We start from the raw sequence: 24,704 nt of genomic DNA, 5'->3' as shown, positions 1-24,704 counted from the left end.
CAGGTGTCAGAAAGAGCAGATCAAGTCTAAACCACTCATGAAGATAGAGTGAAGGACACACAGTCTATTTTAAGGAGCAGGTGGGGAATGCACTCCTGACCTAGAGTCAAGGGTTCTTCTGTCAAAGCCCTCTGCTGGAGTGGACTGATAAAACACATTCTGAAAGCACATTCCCTATCAGAATCTTCAGGGCTGGCAGGATGAAAAGGCAAATGCACCTAGATGTGTCTCCCTGAGCACATTCTATGTGGCATCTTCTACATGACACACACCCAGGTCCTAACATCCCTGCTTAGCAGGGAAATGAAAGACACACACACACACACACACACACACACACACACACACACGCACACACTTTTTTAGAGTAGATCTGATTCATTGGATCTTGATGGGTTGGAATGTCTTTGAGTGGTAGGGAGGTAGGATTGCTCATAACCAGTAAAGGGTCTTAAAAGTCCAGGAAATCCTCAAGCTGGATCTTCTGTCTTTGACTTCGCACAAGCTGACTGCCATGAACTGGAAGAAGTTCACCACCGAAATGATCCAAAAAGAACTCATTCTCTCAGATGTCCCCACTGGTTCTCAGTGCAATTCCAGAGGCCCAGGGACACAACTGACTAGTTCAGCGATAATGCACAGAATAACTTACTAAATCCTCTCAGAAAAGGAAATCAATTTTTTTTAAAGATCAAACCTTTGCCCCGCCAAGAACCACATTGGTGTCTGGAGCTTCCTCCTCCTGGGCCCCAAGGCTCAGCCTACTTGTCAGGGGCTGAACCACGTATCTGAACTTCTGAAAGTCACCCCTACCTTCCCCTGTGACAGAGACATTAGATAAAATTATCTAAATTGATTTATAGAAAAAGCCTAAAAAGTCATCACCTGCCCTTGGCTAGAGAAGAAAGCCTGCTGGCAAAGGGGCATATACTAATTTGCAGCCCTAGACAGGTTCTGCTCTGCCTTTCTGGTCTGCCTGCCTGAGCTCCACTTCCTAGTCTGGGAGTCCAGCCTCCCCAGTTGGAACACACAAAGCTTTTTTATTTCCCCCATTAAGCAAAGATCAAAGAACAGAGATTAAAAATGGCAAGAAATTCCCAGGGAACACATCGATATCAGAGCTCCATGAAGAGGACTTTGGCAGGGCCTGTACTCTTGTTCCAGGGTTCAGACCTGCCATTGGCCCAGTGGATTTGACTCCTGGACCAAGTAATAGGTTCTGCTGATCCAAACGTCCCCACGCTCATCCTCAGGAATTGTCACCCACCAGGACATTTAGTCTCTATTCCTAATTTCAAAAGTGGCTCCATGCTGCCTATCCCAGCTCGGACAGATGACTGTACTGTCAGTAAGTGTGCATTCCACCTATTCTGGACGAGCCAAGACAGAGGTCCTTCCCCTCACCCTGCAGGGTGCATAGTGATAGATTCCCAAAGAGCACATTGCTCGAGGTACACGTTGTTGGGGTTTGAGTCTAAATAGGTAACGGTTGGGCTGACCCAGTTATGTCCTTTACCTGAGACCAAATTTGCTAAGGAAGACATTTTCCGCATGTCAGGGAACATGCCCCAAGTGGCCAGGTGCCCACCTGGTTGAGGCAAGCAGTCTGCCAGGCACAGGCTTGCTGGGATAAGGAGTATGTGACAATTAGCTGCTTCCAACTGGGATGCCAAAGGATTCAGCTGTTCCCCCATGTGATGCTGGAATGTCCCTTGTGAAACAAAACAACAGAACCACACCACCACACAGCCAACAAATAAATGCCAAGTGAATAAATGACCCATCAGCTTAAGTAAGACAGCACTCCATGTTTCCCTGCTAATTGTTCAAGGTCAAGACATGCTGCCCCATTTCATTGAAAATTTAGCAGAATGCATCAGCAAAGTGAGCCCTACCTAAGACATGAAGTTCCTGTCTTGCATGGTCACTAAGGTCTAGTTGACCCTATGTTCTCTCTGCATGCTGCAGACCAGCCCTCCCTTCTGCAGGTCAAGCCCCACTCCCTGCCCTAATACCGGAAACAAACCCGCTTTACATAGAACAGGTGTGCCGGCTCTGTACCCAGTTGGTTAGGCTGAACTACATTTCCCAGAATTCCCTTCATCTGTGTGTTTCTTGTTAGCATCGGCCCCAAGAAAGATTCTCCAGGAGTTGGGATTCTGTAACACTTGTGTTTTGTAGCTATTTTGCAGTACTTATGTTGTTGCTGATCTGCTGACTTGGCCTCTTTAGCTGGTCTTATAGTTGCTCTCTTCTTCCCCCTGGATTTCTCTTCCTTTTCTCTGATCCTTGGGCCAGGTATGTGTATGTTCAGTTCCATGAAGAAACACTCTGACCCCTGTAGGATACCCTCATCATCAAGGTCAGAGACAACAAGAACAGATGCAGGGTTCAGTTGGTCTTTCTGGGATTCCAGCTTATGCATATGGAGGTCCAGTGGGCTTGTGATTTCTTTCCTTTCTGACCACCTACCTGCGGGCTTCAAGCTCTAGCATTAGACTAATTAGCAGCATGTGGGGGCTGCTTAGCCTATGCCTGCAAATACACAAGTCAGTTCCTTGTAGAAAATAAATTATATATTCATTCTGATTCTTTGGGTGAATCCCGTTCAATGCAACAAGTAAGGGATTTTAGAGACACAATCCTTAAAGAAGGGATCTGGAGTGGACCACACCAGATATAAAAGCACCCAGCACAGATTATGGTATATAGTAAGAGCTCAGTAAACATCAGCCAAGTTTGAATGGACAGAGTTTTTGTGAAGATGAAGGACATAATGCTTGTTAAAATGCGTCAAGCTCTATGAAATACAACCCAAATGTCCATTTTCATTATTTCTACACCTAGTGATATTATTTATACCATCAGTAATATGGACAAAGAATGTCAATGAATCTGAGGAGACAAGACCTAATTATTTCAGATCAGGAACATATCGTTTGGGATGCTTGCTTCGGTACTAAATAACACCTTATATCAACCCCACCTGAGTGCTCTCCTCTGCCTGTGCGGCTCAGTCAGAGCCCTTCCCCCAAAACCTTCCAGGACAATCTCAGCATGGGCAGGTGATGCACGGATTACCTCTTTCCTACTTCCCCCATCCAGTGGGACTTGAAAGGAAGTTATGTTTCCAGGACTAGGATCTAATGACCAGATCCTACTATTGGTCTCCTACCAACATGAGCCAAATAATCTTGTTTTCCAAACACACTTGATACCTATTGTCCTAGAAGAGTCATAGAACCAGTCGTACACATTCTTGCTTCTCTCCAACATGGGTAATAAATCCACCATCTCTGTTTCAGTTCCTTCTGTTTTATTCTCTGCCTTCTATCCTACTGCCTCCAAATACTAATTGGCTGAGGTGCAGGGACCATCCTCCCCAACTCACAAGACCTGGTGTTTTGCTACCTTCTTAAGCTGAATCTCCTGGAATGACTGATATTTCCCACCAGGCTCCAAAGGATTCCACTGCTGACTTTGTGGCCACAGGGTAAAATGACCTGGCATAGACCACTTCTAGAATTAGGAATGGGAGTGCTCTGCCCCTTTAAAGTTGTAGCTTGTCCATTTGGGTGCCCTCTCCCACCCAATCCAGCCCAAGAGGCCACGTTAGTCCTCCCTTGCAATCTCCCCCTCCCTTCAGCCCTGACTAGCAAATGGAGCCCTAATGCCTTAGAGGCCAAGTTTCCCTTAATATCTTAATTCTAAAGATACCTGAGGTAGCCCCAGGGAAGTATCTATGCTTTAGGAGAAACATTCAGTAATTGTATCCTGATTCAAACAAACCAACCACAAAGGACACCTTTAAAACAATCAGAGAAATTCTAACATGAGCAGCGTAGTAGATGATATTAAGGAAACCACGGTTAACTGCTTTGGGTGTGATAATCGCAAGGCGGTTTTTAAAAAGTCCTTAACAGAGATTTATACTGAACTATTTACAGGTGAAATGATATCGGATTTGTCTTAAAAATAATGCAAAATAAATAAATAGGAGAAAGGTAAAACAAGATGAGGAAAATGATAATAATTGGTGAATTGGGATTGGAGGGGGAGGTCCATAAATCTGTTCTCTCTACATTTTGTATTGAGCAAAACTTACCGTGATAAAGTTTTGTTTGTTTGTTCATTTGTTTGTTTGTTTGTTCATTTGTTTTTAACCTGTGAAAAACATACAGAGACTTTTTACCTACAGGTAAATTCAACCCTATCAAAGCTAGTGAGGATCCCAACTCTAGTCAGCAAATGGGAGCTCAACACAGACTAAGAAAATCTAGGTATTCTCCACCTGGAGAAAGATGGCACCAGGAGAGAATGAACACAAAGTCGTGGCATTCTCTTTTAAAGCTTACTCTTCCTGAGAGCTGCAATTCATTGACCAACTTTTAGTGGCTACGTCCAATACTCTCAGACTCTAAGTGGAAGTAAGGGCTAGAAATAAGAATGCATAAAGCTGTTTGGAATTTTTTCATATAAATTTACTTTTATTATGCCTCGAAATATATGTGTAATATCGTAAATGTATTTAAAGTGAAAGAGTAGTTACTGTTGGAGGAAGCAATAAAACATGCGATCAAGTTCAAATCGCACTCAAACGTTAATAAACATATAGGCAACAAAAACTACTATCCACATTAGATTCGACTATTAATATGAAATAGAACCGCCATCTGCACTGTCAAACACAAAATATTTCACTCTTTCAGATTATATTGTTACCCAATAAAAATACTGGTACATTTTGAGCCCTAATGGAGTTTTCAAGGGGTCTAAGCCAAAGTTAAGATTTCCAAGGGGAAAATAATTCTGAAAATGTTCACGTTGCCTCTTTTAATAAATAGCTAACTTCAACTTCCTTACACAGTATTGGAAACTCGCCATACACAGTGGGTTGTATATATGTGTGTAAATTCTCATCTCTCTTCCTGTGAGATAGCAATCCCATTAAGGTACCATCAGACCCTCCTGCCCAATGGTCAACGAGTCATTTAATCAACAAACAGGTATTGAATTGCTACAATGCTCCAGCCACTTCCAGAAGCGAGGGCTTTAAGGAAATGGGCTTATTCATGGATACCATAATGGAAGCTAACATTTGAAGAGCATTTTTGCAGTTTACAAAGTACAAACAGAACTCTCTTGCTATTCAAGTAGGTCTGTGTCCTGATTTGAAAAGGAAGGACAATATTACTATCCAGCTAAAGAACAGTGTTGGGTTTTTTCAGGTTTTTTTTTTTTTTTGGTTTGGGGTTTACGTTTGGATTTTTTGGTTTTGTTTTTAGGGGTTTGGTTTGGCTTTGCTTTGCTTTTATCCAGAAAAAAAAAATTGTGGGGCAACCACTTTGCAACAGGGCATTGTTTCTGCTGAAAGCACAGATAGTTGCTATGATGATCCAGTGAACTGTGACAGCACCCAGCTCCCAGCTTGGCAGAGTACAAGCTCCTTAAACATCTATTCCTTTCCCATTCGTTTATTTCATTGGATCTTTCCAGAGACCTCTCAGCCCACTTTCCCAGCCCGCCTCCTTGGCAGTGATTCAGTCTCCTTCCTGCCACTAGGGCCTCAGGCCTTGAAGGCCGGTCCACGCTGGGAGCATCCAATGTCAGCACAGCATCAGTTGAGCCTGGCCCAGCCCAGCCAGCAAGACCCCGATGGAACTGTGGCCCTGGGGCACTAGAGACAGGGGAACCAGTCAGATCAGCTGATTTGAATCAGACAGACTAAAACTTTTAACAAGAGCTACTGCTGTGGAATTCTGGGGAACCGCTTGAATAAGCAACACTTTGTGTTTTCTTATTCCTGGCAAGGCTGCCCCACAAAGAGGGGTCCCCTCAAAGCCTATGTGGGGGGACCATGAGGGGCTCTGAATGGCTAGGCAGTTTCTCCCTTTGGAAACCAGGCTTCCCACCCCTCGCCAGCCCCTTTTTTCCCTCGTCACATTGTCTTCCTTCTCACTTCTGACCAAGGAACCCCATTAATTTTCTGTGATGTACATTCCAAATGACATCACTTCAGTTCTTTGAATTTCAAAGAGCTGGATTAATGAACCACAAACTTCAAGCAAATTGGCTGCGTAATCCATCACATCTGACCGCAGTTTTGCCAGTGCCTTGAATTTCAAAGAATGGCAGAAATTTCCCAGGCTGCTTTTGAAAAGGAACACAGAAGCCTCAGACAGCAGCCGACGCTGTGTTCATCCTTTCTAGAACCGTTATGTGTCTTCTGTGTGCTGGAAATTAAACAGTCCCATTCTCCATCTGGTATTTTATTGATATAAATTTAACCTGTTCAAATGTTATATTAAATTCCAATCTTTTCCAGAATAATCTACATTTAATTCCTCATTCCACCAATCTATTGAAAATATCCCTCTTGGCAGCCTTTCAGAGAAGCTATATGAATTGCAAACTCTCTTAGATTTTGTTGAAGTATTAAGAACACTACTTATCCACATATTCAACTGAGGCCCTTCTATTCCATTCCATTTCCCCCAAACTCCTTTCATATAATGTCAGAGCCACAAAAACCAGGAGCAGTGACTGGGCACAGCCATTCACCTTTCCTTCTGCAGTGAAAATGGCATTAACATTCGCCAGTGAAAAAATATATATCAAACTAATTACCTCCTTTTCTCCCAGGGTAAAAGACAATCTAACACTATTCTTTTGGACATAATGCCATTTATGTCACATAAGAGGGGTTTTGTGTGCTCAAAAAAGATGGTGTTTAATACGTGTGAATCAAAACCCAGGTTAGCTAATTAACTGATGTCTGAGAAAGAAATGAAGAATCAATATGCTGTGAAATTGTTGAAGGCACAGGAGAAATGTCATGCCAGGTGAGACTAGTTCATGTGGTCCAGACTTTTCTCTGCTGGTGAAACAAAAGTTTTTTTCCAAAAGCTCAATAGAATAAAACCTGGGTTACCAGAATGGTCAGGAAATGAATAATTGCTGGATAGCTAAGTTTTCCAGAGTTGAAGGCAAGTTCTTTAAGCAGCAAAAGTTTTTCTTTATCTTAACCATGTCCATATTTAAAATCATTCACTCATTCGGAGTCCACGCTAGGAGAACCAGAAGTTACTTACCAAAGGCTTGAGGCCTTGACCAGTTGGGCAGGGTTATTTGTCCCTCCATCAGTCGCCCCAGATTGTATAGGATGTGCCTGACCGTGACTCCTAACTTGGATTCTCTATTTTCTGACTCTCAGGTGGGCCCCAGAAGATTGAGTCTCAGACAGGTAACATGATGCTAGGTGACTTTCAAGGTTTCATTTCTTTTTATTTTTTTAAGATTTTATTTTTAAGTAATCTCTACATCCAACGTAGGGCTCAAACTCAGAACCCTGAGATCAAGAGTCGCATGCTTTACTAACTGAGCCAGCCAGGTGCCCCCAAAGTGTCATTTCTAATGATGAAGCATTTACCTTCCCCAAATCCCTAACCTTCAGTAAGAATTGGTTAAGACAGTCATCATGCAGAATTTATCCAGTCTAAGGGCTCCCATCAGGTTCGTTTTTCACAGGAAGAGAGAAATACACACATCATTTCTTCGATAATCACTGCCACTTGTAGGATGTGATGGTGATCCAATCTTGAGTTACAGAGGAGGAAGGATAAAAAATTAGATTCTTGAGTAGAGCTTGCTGGCTCTGGCAGTCAATTGCCTCACTGAAAATTCTAGAAAACCACAGAAATACTCCAGGCTGATGGACAGAATAGGCAACATCAATGCCATTGAAAATTTACCACATAACACTTCAAGATAAGCCAATCCATTAATTTAACTACTGCTGTAACATCTCTGTGTTTCTGGTTTGTAAAATTTTGGAGAGTCCAACTCCTAAACATTTAAATCTGTACTTCGATGTATATAAATTTTCTAGAAACTTGAAGCTGTATAACGTGATTACAAACTTTTCATTTTTCCCGTTTTGTGTGAAAGTCAGTAGATTTCAAAAATGTACCATGTGGTGTCTTATCTGTTTGACCAACAGATGCAGGGCCTCAATTATCCTGCTTTCTGTCTCATGAACGCATAGGCTCACCCAGTATCAGATCGTGGGGCAATAGGACAATGTTCTTAGGGATTTCCTTTCAGCTGGATGACTGTAGGAACATTTCTTAATGTTTTTTATCCATAAAATACAGAACAAGAGAGTACTTCCATCCTAAGGTTGATGTGAAAATAAATTAGATACTGTACGTAAACAGGCAGGCATGAGGTATCCTCCAACAGGAAGAGGAAGTTTCTCGGCCTTTCTGTCAGTGTATCCCGGACTCTGTGTCTTCTCTCGTTCTTGTTTTTGCTTTTCATTTTTCCTCCATTTTCTTCAGATGACAGCCATCCCTCTCCCTGTTTCCAGACCACCCGCTCCCTCTAATTTTGTTTTCGTATTTCCTGTGGAGTACCAAAATAAAACGAAGCTTCTTAGAGTTGTGTGTAAAGCAAGAAAACATAGGCCCTGAATTGGGGCCTTGCTCTGCCCTAAAATCCTTCCTAAAAGGGAGTATGTGACAGTTATGTCAGGCATTCGGAAGCCTATGGTCATTACCCAGCAGCAGTGTCCTAGATGGCCACGATTTGCAAGAGTCTGATTTCTGATGTGTGGGAAAGGACCATTCTGTATCATTTCCTCAAAACATTCGTCACCTTATGAGTTTTGTCTACGAATCAGGACCTGGAATAAATGCATACTTAAGAAACATAGAATTCTTTCTAAATATTGTAGGTTAAAGAAAGTGCACAATTTTGCCTATGAAGTATTTTTCAAAAAGAAAAAAAAAAGACCTGAATCTGGTTTAGTCTCTTGACCTAACTTTTTTTCTTTACAGGGAAGGAAAAACTATCATACACTGAAGGAGATATAAAAGCTGAATCAACTAAATATAGTGTGGACATTGTCTGAAATGAAATTTGAAGAATCTAAAGAACAGAATGGCATTTTGAGACAATCATGGAACATTAAACATGAAAGAGGTATTCTATGATAATAAGAAATGATTGTGACTTTGTTGTGATAATGATATTGTAGTTGTATATACTTTTTTAAATCATTCTCTATTGCAGATATATACAGATGTATTCACAGGTGAATGATATGATATTTGGAATTTTTTTTATAGTATCTCAGCCAAAAAGAAACTCTCTCTCCCTCTCTCTCCCTTTCTCTCTCTCTCTTCTCCCACCCTGTGTGTGTGTGTGTATGTGTGTGTGTGTATGTGTGTGAGGGAAATCAATAAATGAAAACAGCAGAATATCGATAAGTATTGAATCTGGAAAACAAGACCTTGGAGTTTATGATACTATTATCTTTACCTTTTGTAGGTTTGAAAAGTTTCCAAATGTGTCTTTAAATTTATAGGCTGTTCGGTTTGGAATGTCACTCTAGCTGACACAATGAAAGCACCACGATCCGTGGGATGGGAGGCTAACTGAACACTCAGTCCATCCAGCCAACCATCAGCACTCATTGAGCACCAACTGTGCACCAACTCTGCCCAGCCAGGCAGCTCTGAGAGGTCAAGCTCATTAGCAAATGTAGCCTTTGACACTTGAATGCATTTCTTCTCACCTAATCAAGTCTGCAAAATCATGGTCACAAGGGGATTCTCATTTGGGATGAGCACAATTTGAGAGACAATTCAATGTGTCATTTTCAACCCTGTATCAGATCTCAAGTATTTTTAATTAATATAGAAATGCACAAATGTGGCCTCAATTATTATGAACCAAGTTAATGGAAATTTATACAATGAAACAGCTCACCTGTCTCAATCTTCTTTGGCCTCAGTGCCTTTGGTCTTTCAAATTGTTAAGCACTGCTAAGGCTATTTCTGGAATCCCTCATTACTTCCAAAGAGTCTGGATTCTTTAATACTTTGAGTCTAGCAAAAACAGCATGTACCTGGGAATCAGGAGATAGGAACTCATGCCCCAGACTCCGCCGGCGATGAAATGTGTGACTTGAAAGACTGACTTTTCTCATCCGAGTCTCAGTCTCCCCATGTAGAAAGTAAGGCTAATTGTATCTGCCACACATTTTATAAAGAATATACAATTATACCTGCCATTATATTACAGGGATTACACAAAAATGTATAAGACATGTGAAAAATAATGCTTAATATTTATGAAGCTGGAACAGACACCTCAAGACACCCGTGACCTCGGTTCAAGACTTGCTACTCTTCTCAGAGCAAAAGTATGTCCTGACAGAAATCTTCATCTGGGCCTTCCTGCTCATTTTGGGTGCTGGAGTCCAGGCACTCTTGAACCTCTAAAAACACAACGAGGTGAGGATACGGTGGCAGGATGTCATAGAGGACATCACTTCAAGTGATGCATGGATGACGACCTTAATCCCTGTTAACCCCAGAGGTGGCTAAAGGGCATTTCCCAGCTACATGCTTCAACTTGTCCACTGGTGACAGTGGCTCACTGCAGTTCTGTAACTCAGTGAGGAGATCACCCCCTTCATCAGGACATATCACAGTCCTCACAGGGGTTTCTTCTTATGAGCTCCCCTTGATAGCACTTTTGCAGAACTTCCTTTGCTCTGTGATGCTAATAAAGCTCCTGCTAACAGAACAAAACCTGCCCCTCACATCCCTCCCCAAGTATATGATAGCAATGCATTCCAGCAACAGACGTAAACATTCATACCATGACCATTCTCCATGGACAAGCAAACCAGCGATCCTGATGAAAGGGGGTGGGGGGGTAGGGGGAAATGCATGTCTTATCCAATGGGGTCATTACAACCTTGAAAGTGGCACCTAGGAGAACTGAAGCGTTGTTGAGAATGAATAGAACACTGTACGAAGATGAATGGCACCTGTTCCACAGCCTTGAACTAATACAGTGGCCAGAAGCCACCTCTGATAACGTCCCTGGAAAACTCAGCCTTCAGAGCCAATCCCTAACAGTACATATGTAGGCAGGTGGCCTCAGACCTTCAAGAGGATGGGTCTAGAATTAGTGTCAGGGCCTTGGAGCCCACATCTGTCAGTAACACCAGTCTTGAGTCTACTCTCGTTTGCCCACACACAGGGTACCCTCTGCTCCGGCACCCCCTGGCCCCACACAGCCCTCTAGCTTCACCACCCCCTTCTCCAGCACACCTGAGGGAGTGTAGCCACTGTGACCTAAGGATATTCCTTTCCCTTCCATGACTCTGAATCTCCATTTCTAATAAACAGGAGCAAATTTCTACCTGGTTGGCCTGCCCCTTGCCATTCTCATTCTGAATTAGAACTTAGAACATCACAAAACTGGAGGGGTCTCCAAGAGACCAAATGATCCACTCGTGTCCCTGGGTTCCTTTCCACTCAGATCCTGAGCAAAGATATCGCCACCCCCACCTCAAATGTTAATAATTCCATTTGGGTTCTGGTTCCTCCAAATGTTCCTGTGTTGCTTCCCCACCCCCACCCTGGATTTTGGGTACAAACTGAGCTGGGCTGAAAATACTTTGGTGACAGCTGCAGGCATTTGGAGAATGCCAGGTTCCACACAGCAACATGGGGTGATGCACGGACCCTGCAAACAGAGCCCATCTGATGTGCTTGGAAGGAAAGGCCAGCAATCGCATGGCACATGCTGGCCTCCTGCGGGGAGCGGGACAGAACCGTGCTGTCAGAGAGCAAGATCAGAGCAAGAGACGGCCTTCTGCTTGGAGCAGCCTGGGGTCAACTTCTGCCCAGACACCCAAATACTCACCACCCGGAGGAGGTCCACAGTGAGATTTTGATCCTCAGGCAGGTGGCTAATGGGAGGTTTATCTGAAGTTCATAGGGAAAGATCTCCTCCCCACCCATCCTCCAGTACAACTATTATCACAACACTGGGGATGGTGAATGAAACACCTACCGTCATTCCCTCCAGTGGCCCATGGCAAGTGACGGACAGCTAACAAGCTCACAGACTTCACTCCAAAGTTACTTACCCTCCGTGCCTGACAGCAGCATCTCCACTCCTGAGCCTCTGGACGGCCATTCCCAAAGTCACCATGAGTTGGAAGGATGCAGACAGCACCTGGCTGGGAGGCAGAGAGCCCTGGGTGACTGAGACAGTGCAGACAGCCACTCTAAGAGGTCACCCAATCCCAAATCTCACGAGTCTCTGGGTGTCACAGAAGTGTCTGCATAGTGGCGGGCACAGAGGTATGACCCAGGAAGGACAATTTCACCAACTTTCGATGAGCTCTAGGATAAATTCCATAACATCTAATCAGTGTTAACACTTTAGTGTTCCAAAAATATTATTGGCAAGCATTTTGTTTGGTTGTTCTGGAGAAAACTAAAGAAATAGAAGTGGGGTCCACGGCCAAAGGACTTCCCATTTGGCTGGCCAGGAGGGGGGCGGGGGGAAGGACTCAGGATTAGGTGAAAACTGAATGCAAACTAACAATTCTGTAAGGTCGCTGGAAGGTCAGTAAAGACCAGATTAGAAAAAGCTGCATAAAGAAGAGAAGGCTCGAGCTGGGCCTTATTCAAAGCAAACATTTATTTAGTTATTACTGTGCACCAGGCCATACAATAAATCCCTCACCAGGCTTTGAGACAGGTCCAATCATTAACTTCATTTTACAGACATTTAGAAACATTGCCATCAAGGTTCAGGCAGGCTACCCTGAAATTAGGCATCAGCTGCTCTGATTTCAATGCCAGTTTTTCTAACCACAGCTAATGCTAATTATTATTCAGCCTCCCATAATGTTACCATCCTCCATGGAGCAGAGAGAGACAGGCAAAGGAGACAGAGGCCACGCTAAATCAACACTTAAAGGAGGGACGCCTGGGTGGCTCAGTCAGTTAAGCGTCCAACCCTTGGTTTCGACTCAGGTCATGATCTCCTGGTTCATGAGTTCAAGCCCCACATCGGGCTCGCTGCTGATAGCACAGATTCTGCCTCTCTCCCTCTCTGCCCCTCCCCTGCTCATGCTGTCTCTGTCTCTCTCAAAATAAATAAATAAACTCAAAAAAAAAAAAAAGAGTTAAAGGTAGAAGCAGAGAGAGACACACAAAGAGATGTGGTCCCATCCTCTCTCAAAAGCAAATTTCCTCCCTAACTGCAGTAACTTTCCAATTTTTTCCCTTGTGCTCCTCTGCACTTCCAAAATTTCTCCAATGAATACATAAATGTGTGTAATAAATAGCAATCAGTATTGTATTAAAACTGTAGGGGGGGGGCATAGTTGGGGAGCTTTGAAGCAGAGGAATCGGAGTTCATGATATTCTGCTAATTGCATCGTTTCATGTTACCCAGGAGGAGACTGAGACATTGAAATTGTAAGCCACTTGCTCAGGGACCCAGGGAGAAGGAGCCAAGGGGGCGAGAAACTAGGTATGTGCCTTGGTGGACGCTGTGTCATCACACTGTGTTCTGCTCATGTTTTCCAACACAGGAAGCACAGGGCACCAGGGACAGTTTAGGAAGATTGGCGGACAGGCAGGGTGGAAGGCACAGAAGAACTGAGGGCAGCTGACAGGAGAGATGCTACCAGAGAAGCGGTGGCCAGACTCCTGGACACTGAGTAGCAAGGAGCAGCAGAGACCATGTTAGACCATAACGAGGGAAACAGTTAAAGCCTCAGAAATTTATGTTCTGGAAGAGAAGACAGTAGTGCAGCTGTTGGCCTTCCCGATTGGTCTATGACCCAGATGTTGGCCAGTGCTGAACTCCAAGATCATGAAACCCAAAAGCGGAAAGAATCACCTGTTCCCCACCCCCCTCCTGTTCTGCCTCCACTGCCACAGCTCAGCAACGCTAAATTGGCAATTCTCAAACTTTTCCCTTCAGCAATGCACCTGACATTTGTTATTTACATATATAATATGCTCCTCAGATTTTGATGAAAACACATAAAAATTTTTGGTGGGAGTAAAATGCACAATATTTTATTTTGCAGGTATTAATAGTAAAATGCTGGATAATATTTTATTTTGCAGGTACTAACAGAAGGATAGTCCTGTGGTTCCCGGTGTGCTATCTGTACATGTGATCATTTTTCTCCTACTCAAGAAAACACACCAGAATGCAAGTTGGTGAATTTTTGTAAAGAGATCATCTTGAATCTGCTTCCATTCATTAAAAAATTTATCAGCATTGATTCTTTCCCTATTGCTATAACAAAATACTTGTGAGACCTGTTCCAAGACAACATGTCTCTGGATAGGCAATCCCACCTCTTGCTGGCGGGGGGGGGGGGGGGGGGGGGGGGGGTGGGGGTGGGGGGGGTGGATTCCTTAACTCCCTAGCTATACTCTGACCTCCCAACCACTAGGGGCACAGATGCTCAGACCCCTTCCTGACCTGGACACCATCTTGACCTCAGTGACTTTCTGACTTCCTACCTATTGAAAAACAGGTCCCTGACACCATCTTCCCTTCCCACCCCCAACCTTCTGGCTCCATGGATCCACTTCCCTGGTCAAAATCACTGGCTTTGTTCAATCAACTCATTTGACCTAACTGGTTCTCCACTGCTCTACACATTCCACCTTGGACAAGGATTATGTGGGGTCATATTGATTTCCCAATATCTGCCATGACATAGTTATTAATAAAATGGTGAAAGGCACAGGAACAGAAAAGCTAGGGCTACAACATGGCTAAGAGGACAGAAAGTTACAGAAGGTAAACGCTAGTGCTCACAAAGGAATACACACCTAGACATTTCACCTTCTCAAGGGTCATCGCCATGTATCACACTCATGTGTTTCCCATTAACAACTTACCATCTTGCCCCTGGTCTGCCATGTTTTTCTGTCCTACACAGCTGTGCTCACAGTTTACTTCCCTGGCAGAAATACATAATAACGCAACTCCCTTTGTCCAAACACCGTTCAACTACTTTCCCAAGCTTAACCCCAACCAACAGAACAATCTGTTTGCCCCCCACCAGGCCCCGTCTCATTGAGAAGCACCACAGAATGAAATGGGATCCCACGTAAGACGTTCTGTTTTCCAGGAAAATGATGACTTTGGGACTTGGATTGATCTTCAAGTAGAGATGTTTCATAAGGAAATTGGAACTATACATCCAGGAGGCATTTATGAAGTCCCTGCCTTTATTGTGATATGTACTTTATTCTGGTAGACAAGACAAACCTGGTGTAATCTCACCAAAACTTTACAAGACCTGTTGATGCACTGACCACATTACCCTAATTGAACTGACCAGAATGGATATAATTCTGGGAGCAAGAGAACAGAATATACGAATTGAGGAAGAGTTTGGGAGGGGGGGATTCTAATGGCTACTTCTTCTGTTGTCTGAGCACATTTTCCTATTACACAGGTAGAAATTTCCTGGCATAATCATTATTGTCATTTCCTTCAACCACTGAATTAATACTTCAGAGTTCCACCTTCCACAGTCTTCAAAAGAGGAAGCCACGTGTGCCCAGCCCCTGAATTATATGATTTGTAGCTCGAAATCAGTCTTGCTTCCTTTTCATCTATTGATTTTTATGTCTAAGCAGATTTTTCAGACAATCTTTAACTTGATTCTGAATCACGGCATCCGAAAGACCCAAGCAGGTGATGAAAGAGAAAAGAGTCACACACCGGATTAGAACGCTTTCTGGTTGCATTCTTCCCAGCTAGCAATAGCCCATGTCCACTCTGAAGGAAAATTAATGTTTATCTTGGCCTAAGGAACGAGCTGAGATAAACAGAAAAGTATTTTTTAATGAGAGAAGCATCATCTCTTGCAAAGTGTCCCCCAAATCACCACAACTTAAGGTGTTTGTTTCACTGTGAGACAAACGTAAAGGGAATTGGCAAGGAAGTTGGGTCATTGATTAGACCTCAGAAATGAAAGCATCACTGTCATATTACAGATGAGTAAAGTGGGTGTGTAGAGGGAAGGCAGGATGTTTATATGGGTCAAGGACCCATGATTATGTGACATTCTCTGCCCCCACCCCCCGCCACCAGGTGGCATCATTTATTCATGCCTCGTTATCTCAGCATTTATTAAGTACCTGTTATGCACCAGGCCCTAGAAACCAGGATGTGGTTTCTACCAAGAAGTTTCTGGACTAATGGGGAGAGGAACAAATCTGCCAGCCCTGTTAGGACGATGGAGTTTTGCCCAGCAGACCCCAGCAAGGAGCCCAGTTGGCAGGCTGCTCTGATGACCTCTGAGAGACCCAACTGCTGAGCTGATAATGACTAGAGAGAAGAAGGAATGGGCTCAAGAAATGTTGAGCTGGTAAAACCAGCAGAGCTGCTGGTGGATGGGATGCATGCGGTAGCACAGGTGGGTTCTGAGTGTCCCCAAGATTTTTCTTTTTGTGTCTTTTTTTTGACATTTGTTCATTTTTGAGAGACAGAGAGCAAGCAGAGGTGGGGCAGAGAGAGAGAGAGAGAGAGGGAGACACAGAATCGGAAGCAGGCTCCAGGATCTGAGCCATCAGCACAGAGCCTAACGCAGGCCTCGAACCCACAAGCTGTGAGATCATGACCTGAGCTGTAGTCAAACACTTAACCAACTGAGCCACCGAGGTGTCCCAAATATTCTTTGTGTCTTGAGTGATCAATTGCTGGAATAAGAAATGGAATGTGGTGACGAAAGGTGCAAGTTCCAGAATGCAAGTTAGAATGGAAAAAGCAAGAGAGAGCCACACACAAATGCTCTGAGAGCAGATGGAAGGAGCAGTTCACTTCCAGCTGGGGATGCCGGGAAGGCTTCCTGACAGATGTGATGTCAGAATGGGGTAGGATATGAGGAGGTGAAAACAGGGGAGGAAGGCATTCTGGGTAAGGGCCCAACACAGGCAAAGCAGACAAGGGTCTGGGGGAATGGAGGGTAACCCAATGTGGCTGAAACAGAGAGTAGGGGGGATGGGATAGTGGGAAGTGTGGCTGGATAGGTGGCCCACTTCCCGCACAGGGCCTGAGATACCGGAGAAAGGGTTATGGAGTCCCTGAAGGCAGAGGGAGAGGGCAAAGGTTATTGAGTAGGAGGGTGATGAGATCAAAGCAGAACTCTGGAAGATACTTTCCCAATTTACTCAGACTTCTATCATCTTCCTGCACCTGATCCAAGAACAGAGGAGGCAATTCCACTGCTTGGGAGACTTGAAAATGAACAGAAATGAAATTAAATAAAACCCCTTCCACATTCCTCTGGCTGGCCTCTCTCCAGGAAGGGCAGATGGAAAGAGGTGGCCATGGCTAATTCTTGCCCTTTGACCCTGAACGGTGATTGACCTGCCCCTTGGAGCTTCCTAGGTGGGTCTCTGATCAACTGATGAGGAGTGCTCAATGGCCAGAAAAAATGTCCACCCCTGAGGAAAGGGAGGGCTTTCTGGAGAAACTAGGGTGACAAGCTGGCCTTCTGGAGTCTTCTTGCAAAAGGGTTGGAGGAGGAGAGAAGGAATGAGACTGAGGAATGCACTGCCTTGCTCCTGGCAAACCCGACTCTGTGTCGGGCAGGAGCTGACCAGGCTGCAGGTGCCCAGGGAGCCAAGCACCCCTTCTCCACTGCCCACAGCAGCCTCAGGGCACTGAGTTGGACCCAGCCAGTTGACTGCTGGGTTTGTGCAAGTGACAGACAGGCTACTGAAGGTAGAAAATGAGTACAGGCATGAGAAAAGCCCCAGGAATCCTACAGAGCCAAGTGCAGTAAGAGCTACAGGCACAAACCTTGGAGCCAGAGTCCCTGGTGTTCCGGCTCAGGCCACACTTGCACATCCAAAGTCTGGTGCCCTCGAGCCCCCGGGCCACCTGGAATGTGCCTTCTCTGAGGACGAGGGCCACTCAGGCTTATCCCTGGACTCATTCTTTATGCCAGAACCAAGAACAGGACCTATTTTTTAACACAGTAGGAGACAGACAGACTTGGGTGACTCAGTCAGTGAGGAGGAGGGAGGGGGCGGGAGTATGAGAGCCTCGAACAAAGTATGTGGATGGATTGATGTCCATTAATAATGGGTAACTTTAATGAACCGTGTCCATATAAAATATTCCACTCTACACCTAGCTACATGTCTATGTTTGTGTGCATATGTGTGCGTCATATACAAAGTGATTAAACTATACCATCTCTTACCTTTCTTGTTCAAATTGTAGTTGCTGCTATGAAGTGGTTTGTTTATTGGGCCTTACATTTTTTTACAGGAGTAGTTGCTTAGAACCTTGCCACAGAGATCTGGGGTTTGCACCACCCCACTGCATCTACTCCCTGTATTCTGGCAACTGTGACCCAATTTCCTTTTATGAAAATCAACTTGCCCTAATTTGCTCGGTAGAACTGTAAACCAGAGCGACATTCTTTCCCCTAGCTGAAGGGTTAGGCACATCATCAAAGCCAGACAAATTAAACTCACTCTCTTTCTCTCTCTCCCTCTCTCTCTCTTCCTCCTACTCTCTTTTGGGACTTTGTGTCTTGAGCAGTGATACATGGAAAGAAATAAATTATCAGAGCTTTGTTATAAATAACAGCTACTTCATTATTTTCATACAAAATAACACATAATCACACAAAAAAAATAACAATTCTACATCACTCCTGAATCAGAATTAAGAGTATGCAGACAGTCAAACCTAGGAGGGAGGAGATGGGGGTTGCATACAGTAACTCAGATCTTTACCATGGAGAGAGCTAAGGGCTGGGCAGTATGGCCACCCTCTTCCCTTCTCCCACCCTCCTGCTGCCTTAAAGCTTTTGATATGAACCAACAAAGGTTTGGTCACTGATTAGGGGAAAGACAGAAGAAAAATTAGCTACAATACTTGCCTTTTATACTTCCCTATACATCAGGCACTGTGTATATATTATATAATTTAAGGCAACAAATTCACCATGTTGGTGCCATTATGTCCATTTCATTGGGAAATAAGGCACAGGAGACAGCACTGCTGTCTTTCCCTACTTGGATTCTGAAATGTGTAGATATCACAAAAACGATTCTGTCTGTGGCCATAATTGTTTGGCTAATGCAGATCCCTGGGCTTATCACATATCATATAGGGGGTGATTTGCAGACACACTGAGCTAAGAAGCACATATTCATAAAAACCAAACATACAGAGTGTGAAATGACTAAACAATAGCACCAGGTATAATACGAAATTAACTACCCAGTCCCCAAAGATTAATATCAAAGGCAACTTTGTCTATCGGGCTGAATATTGAACGTAGGAGTCACATGGATATCCTTCCATCAGGTGTAGCTGGACAAAATAACTGCTGGGCATGGGGGTCATACACAGGCTGGCCCTCAGATGTGCCACCGAGCCTTTTACCAGCTGCTGATCTCAGAGTCCTGGGTTGGGGAGTAGGAGGGGAAAGGGAAGGAGGCCATATTTGGGGGCTGGGCCTGAGAGAATGACCTGGAAATGCCAGGCCTGTTTCCTTAAGAGATAAGAGATCTGAAGTACATGGGGTCCCCGAATGGATTCATCCATGCAGAAGTGTCTAGATTCCTACTGCTTCACTAACTCTGACTGTCCAGCCTTCCGTGAGCACCTGTAAGCTCCAACTAACCGCCTAAGTTAGCTGGACTGTTCCTGTTGCTTACAACCAGACGCCTGCCTCCCAGAGGCCCTGAAGAAGAACAAGGTAAACAAATTTCCAGGCTATATAAAAAAAAAAACATGCCAGTCACATTTGGGGTGTACCACAGTCTTCAGGCGGTGGGACAGGTAAGCCTCTAGAACATCCTTCTTTCAACCAGGAACCACTTAGTGGGTACCCATTAGTGCTGATCCCAAGACAACCATCTTCAAAGAGAATAGAAAATCATTTTATCCTGTGCTATCTACCCTGTTCTCAAACCGGTCCTTGGGTTTACAGTGTCCTTGGGAGGGGGGGGGGATGGTGGGCACAGGTTATGTTTCAGTCAGCTTTGCTGCGAGTCAGTATTAAATTATTCCCTAAAACTTACTAAGTATCGCAAAATGTTGTCTTAATCGTTCTCACCCTCTTGCCGCAGGGTTTTGGAACATGTTCTCTTGGAGGCTGAGTTGAGCAGACACAGACTACCTAAGGGACAGGCATGAGAAGCACAGAATTGAAGTAATTTCTAGTTTAAAAAAAAAAAAAGTAATACACTTTTGAGCATTTGTGTCTAGCCCCAATAAATGGAGTACAGTGAAAAGGTCCCAGTTTTTAATGATTGTCATAATATTGGCATCTGTTTCTTGAATGCCTGCTTGCTATCAACCTGTAAAATTATTTTAGGTTCTTTTCATTTATTGTAGCATAGATGTAGCATGTAATCCTCACTGGTGAAGAAACAACTCAGAGTGGCTGAGACGTGTCCAGTGCCTCCCAGCTGTCGACAAGGAGAAGCAAGAAACTGAAGTCAGGTCTTTCCAAACCCAAAGCCTAAGTCTTTCCCCAGCTTCCCTTGATAATGAATCTAATAATAAGTGACTCTGAGATATGTGACATCCCAAAGGGAGTTTAATCCAACCCTCTCTTTTTAAAAAAAAAAAAATGCTTATTTTTTAGAGAGAGAGACAGAGAGACAGAGAGAGCACACAAGAGTGAGGGGGGTGGGGCAGAGAGAGAGAGGAAGACAGAGGATACTAAGTGGGCTCTGTGCTAACAGCAGAGAGCCGGATGTGGGGCTCAAATTCACAAACTGTGAGACCAGGACCTGAGCCAAAGTCGTGGGCTTAACTGACTGAGCCACCCAGGCGCCCCCCAATCCTCTCTTTTTCTAAATGAGAACACTGAGGCCCAGGGCAGTGGGCTGGTTCTTGACTAGCGTCAGAATGGGGACTAGAACTCTGGGTCTCCTGAATCCCAAACCATTTCTCCTCCCTCCTCCCATCCTACAAGAAACCGTCCCTGAGTCCGTCCTGCTGCAGATGAAATCGATGAGCTTTTTTTCACTGCAATATTTCATGCAAATATTAAATCTCATATGAGGCATACATGAACTCCCATCCCTCCCTCCTTCCCCCCAGTGTTTCCATCTTTTCAACGCGTCCACATCCTGAACGACCTCCCAGATCCTCCTGCCCTTGCCCCGGAGCCGTGGCCGGTGAAGGCTGTGGCGGGTGCATATTGAAGCATGGAGTCGTTCAGGAGTGGCCAGGAACAGCAGGGGAGCCAGGAGAGAGCCAAGTGCGGCTGGTCTGAAGAGCAGAACATCAGCTGGCACTTCAGAAGGCCACTGTCAGCACAGTGAGGGCAGAGCAGGCCCCAAGGAGTGAGAGTGGCCACACGTCTCCAGCCGCCACCAAGAGCCAGAACCTGACAAGGCTTAACTGTCCCTACAAGCACTGCGGTTGGAACAGGTGTTCCAGCAGCTGACTAGGCAGCTCAGCTCCCAGCAGGAACATGGGGTGGGGCTGACTCCTCAGGGAATTGCAGAAGCTCAAGGAAGAAGAGACAGCCAGACCCTCGTAAAGCAGTTACAAGTAGCAGCCTGGGATAAAGGTACTTAATCCCAGTGGGATGGAAACTCCTGACCTTCAGCCAGTCAGACAAAGGCTAAAGGCTGCACGGTGTAGGGCCACACAACCCAAAGAGTGGTCCTCAGAGGAAGTATCAGCATCATCCAACATGCACATTCTCGGGCCCCACCCCAGACCTACTGAATCAGAATCTGCATTTTCGCAAGATCCCCGGATGACTTCATGCACATTAAAGTTCTAGAAAAGCTAGCGTAGGATGACAGTTCTCAAAGTGTGGTTCCAACACCACAAGTATCAGCTTCCCCTGAGAACTTGTTAGAAATGCAAGTTGGCAGTCGCCTGTTTCCTGGACCTCTGCAGATGGGACTTGGCAAACGGTTTTAAAGAACCATCCAGGTGGTTCTGAAGCACAGTGAAGTTTGAGTGGCACCGATTTAGGGTACTGCTTATGCATTTTGGAAGGCGGTAGTTTGGAGGCATCTCAGAAAAGGCGTTCTGATTACAGCTTGGAAGGAGGATCCAGAACGTTGGCTCTGGACAGCAGCATCTGTCGCTGTTCAACATCTTAGCATAGTTATCCACAGAGACCAGTTCCAGAATCTAGGCTCCTCCCCAGCCCTGGGAGTCCCAAGCTTTAGACCTGAGCTGGTCAGTAATGATCATTCCATATTAGTGTACCCTACTTAGGTAAGCTGGACCCCAGATGAAAAAAAGAAAAGCAGAGGTGTATCATCCACGTGGCAGCTCTCTGCCCTTCTTAAGGACCAGGACTGATCAGCCAGAACTTCATTCCTTGACCCATGGAAATCCTAGGATCCTCCCCCAAGATTCCTGGGTGTTCCTGCAAAGTTTCTGATCTCAGGGTTTCTTCCAGGTTCGGGTTCCTATAGATCAGGTCAGCAGTCAGATAACCTCATTCACCCTCGCATGCACCCTGTGGGTAGGGATCCATCCCACTGGTGGTTTCATGTTGAAAGGAAAGGAAAGGAAAGGAAAGGAAAGGAAAGGAAAGGAGGAAGGAAGGAAGGAAGGAAGGAAGGAGGAAATAAGGAAGGAAGGAAAGAAAGAAGAAGGAAGAAAGAGAGAAGGAAAGGGAGGGAGGGAGGAAGGAAGAAAAGAAGAGGAAATAAAGGAAAGGAAATAAAAGGAAAGAAAGGAAAAGAAAAGAAAAAAGAAAGGAAGGAAGGAATAAACAAGGAAAGGGAGGGAGGGAGGAAGGAAGGAAAGAAAGAAGAGGAAAGAAAGAAGAAGGAAGAAAGAAAGGGAGAAAGAAACGAAGAAGGAAAGAGAGAAGGAAAGGGAGGGAGGGAGGAATGAAGGAAAGAAGAGGAAAGGAAGGAAGGAAGAAAGAAAGGGAGAAAGAAAGGAAGAAAGAGAAGGAAAGGGAGGGAAGGAGGGAAGAAAGAATGAAAGAAAGAAGAGGAAAGGAAAGAAAGGAAAGGAAAGGAAAGGAAAGGAAAGGAAAGGAAAGGAAAGGAAAGGAATGGAAAGGAAAACCTGCCATAGGATTTTAGAGGTGGCAGACTTTCCAAAGTTACTGTGGAAAGGGACTATGTCACAAAAACATAAATCATTTGTAATTGAGTAACATCACCCCATTCTTAAAAGCAAGACCCTACCATAGTGTTCTGACATTCTCCTCCCCTTCTCACCTCCCTCCCTTTTTTCTGCCGCCCCTTCATCACCCACCTGCTGCTTATTTATAATGCACAGAGCTTGTTTCTTGACTCTCACTAACGTCTGCCTGCAACATCTCCTCTTCTAAACCAAGCAAGATATTTTTCTAAATAAAACATTTTCTTTCCTCATGGTAACTCCAATGTCAACTAAAACAGACAGAAAAGACAGAGAAATCGGATGCAGTTCTGCTCCACTGGAGCACGCAGTCCTCCTCCTTTCCACTCCACCCTTTGAAGAGTCTTGATCATGCCTCCTTGTCCCATTTTCTTAACCTAACTCTGAGATCTCTTCTTTCATTTATAATAATTTGGGTTATTTTCTCTCCTTCCTTCATCGGAGACCAAAACCTCCTTCCTGGGACTTCTGTGTTGTATAAGGCTAGCCATTACCCACAACACAGCCCGGAATTATATACCTCTTATTTGTGGGTCCTTTCCAAGGCAGCTGGTAGCTTCATACGAGAGCTGGAATCTGGCTGTCATTACTGTAAAGGCTGGTGTCCCTTCCGATATCTGGGGACTTACGGATCCCAGAAGGAGCTCTATAACTCTTCCCACCCCCAACCCCACCATAGCTCTCTCTCTCACTCTCCTTCCCTTGACTGTCACAATAGTACTGTAAATGATGTCACCAATTTGGCCCCTCGCCACCCACCACCCCACCCCACTACCGCCACGTCCTCTGGTTCCTACTGATAGAGTCAGCCTCATGCCCACGAATCTTCAATGGCTCCCACTTGCCTATACAACAACACCAACCTCCCCCGCCCCCCCTCTCAAATTCCCACTAAAATAAGAAAGGAGTAGTGGAAGGAAAATGGAATCCTTGGAAGCTGGGCAGAGAAGAGACAGCACTGCCCTCTCGTCATGGAGGGAGGAACAGGGCAGCGTTGGTGCCCATGCCATACAGTAGGACATGCAGTGCAAGCCATAAAGCTAACCCAAGGGAGAAGCGTGAGAAACATCTGGGGCCACCTTGTCACCCACGGAAGGTTGGCTGTGGCTTCGCATTGAGGATGCACTTATTATGCAAAAAGCTGGAATAAGAAAAAAGGTAGAGATAGATTTTGGACATGGGGCACGTAGAAAAATAAACCAGTTCGAAGGCCAGTTTGCAAAGAGAATACATGCTAAGAAATGTTTCTGTTTTGTAATGTTATACTCCCCTAAGATAAAGGGCCGTGTGAATGCCTGCGTTGGGATCTTATTTCCAAAATAATCTCTGTTCAGTTCGCTCCTGAATATGGCATAAAGGTTTTATTTATCGAGTGTTTTGTGCAGTCTTTTGTTTGGTCATACACCTGTGGCCCGTGCTTCAGGATCCATGCTGCCTGAGATAGAAAGCTCTGGAATCCACCATATGGGTTAAATCACTGTGTGTGGCCCCCTGATGGCCCATGGGCTATACAGCATCGTTTTGATTTTGCTGATAAAGAGCTGGGAGCAGCTGAGGGAACCATCTCAGGGGCTGGGAAGACGCTAGTTAAGAACATCCCTTGGCCACCTACAGCAGAAAATCACGATTTTCCTGTATTCAAAGGCCAAAGCTAACTCCAGGGAAGCATTCAGAAGAGGAGTTGAATATTGAAAAGCATAGATGAGGTGGAGACAAAGCCACAGCCATTTGGCCCACAGGAG

The 24,704-nt window shown here is 44.8% G+C and overlaps 2 long non-coding RNA genes across 2 annotated transcripts; one reads left to right on the top strand and one right to left on the bottom strand.

Annotated features, from left to right (window-relative positions):
• Positions 1 to 8,840: 8,840 nt before the first annotated feature.
• On the top strand, positions 8,841 to 14,063 carry LOC125908964 (uncharacterized). Its single transcript, XR_007453504.1, has 3 exons — positions 8,841 to 8,982; positions 13,273 to 13,350; positions 13,956 to 14,063. It is a non-coding gene; the product is annotated as an uncharacterized LOC125908964 (long non-coding RNA).
• LOC125908963 (uncharacterized) lies at positions 11,882 to 23,638 on the bottom strand. Its single transcript, XR_007453502.1, has 3 exons — positions 23,483 to 23,638; positions 19,905 to 20,002; positions 11,882 to 12,043 (listed from the first exon to the last, which is right to left on the bottom strand). It is a non-coding gene; the product is annotated as an uncharacterized LOC125908963 (long non-coding RNA).
• Positions 23,639 to 24,704: the final 1,066 nt, after the last annotated feature.

This window comes from Panthera uncia, assembly GCF_023721935.1.
Source record: "Panthera uncia isolate 11264 chromosome B3 unlocalized genomic scaffold, Puncia_PCG_1.0 HiC_scaffold_1, whole genome shotgun sequence".
NCBI lineage: Eukaryota > Metazoa > Chordata > Mammalia > Carnivora > Felidae > Panthera > Panthera uncia.
This window is presented reverse-complemented; position numbering and strand designations above follow the sequence as displayed.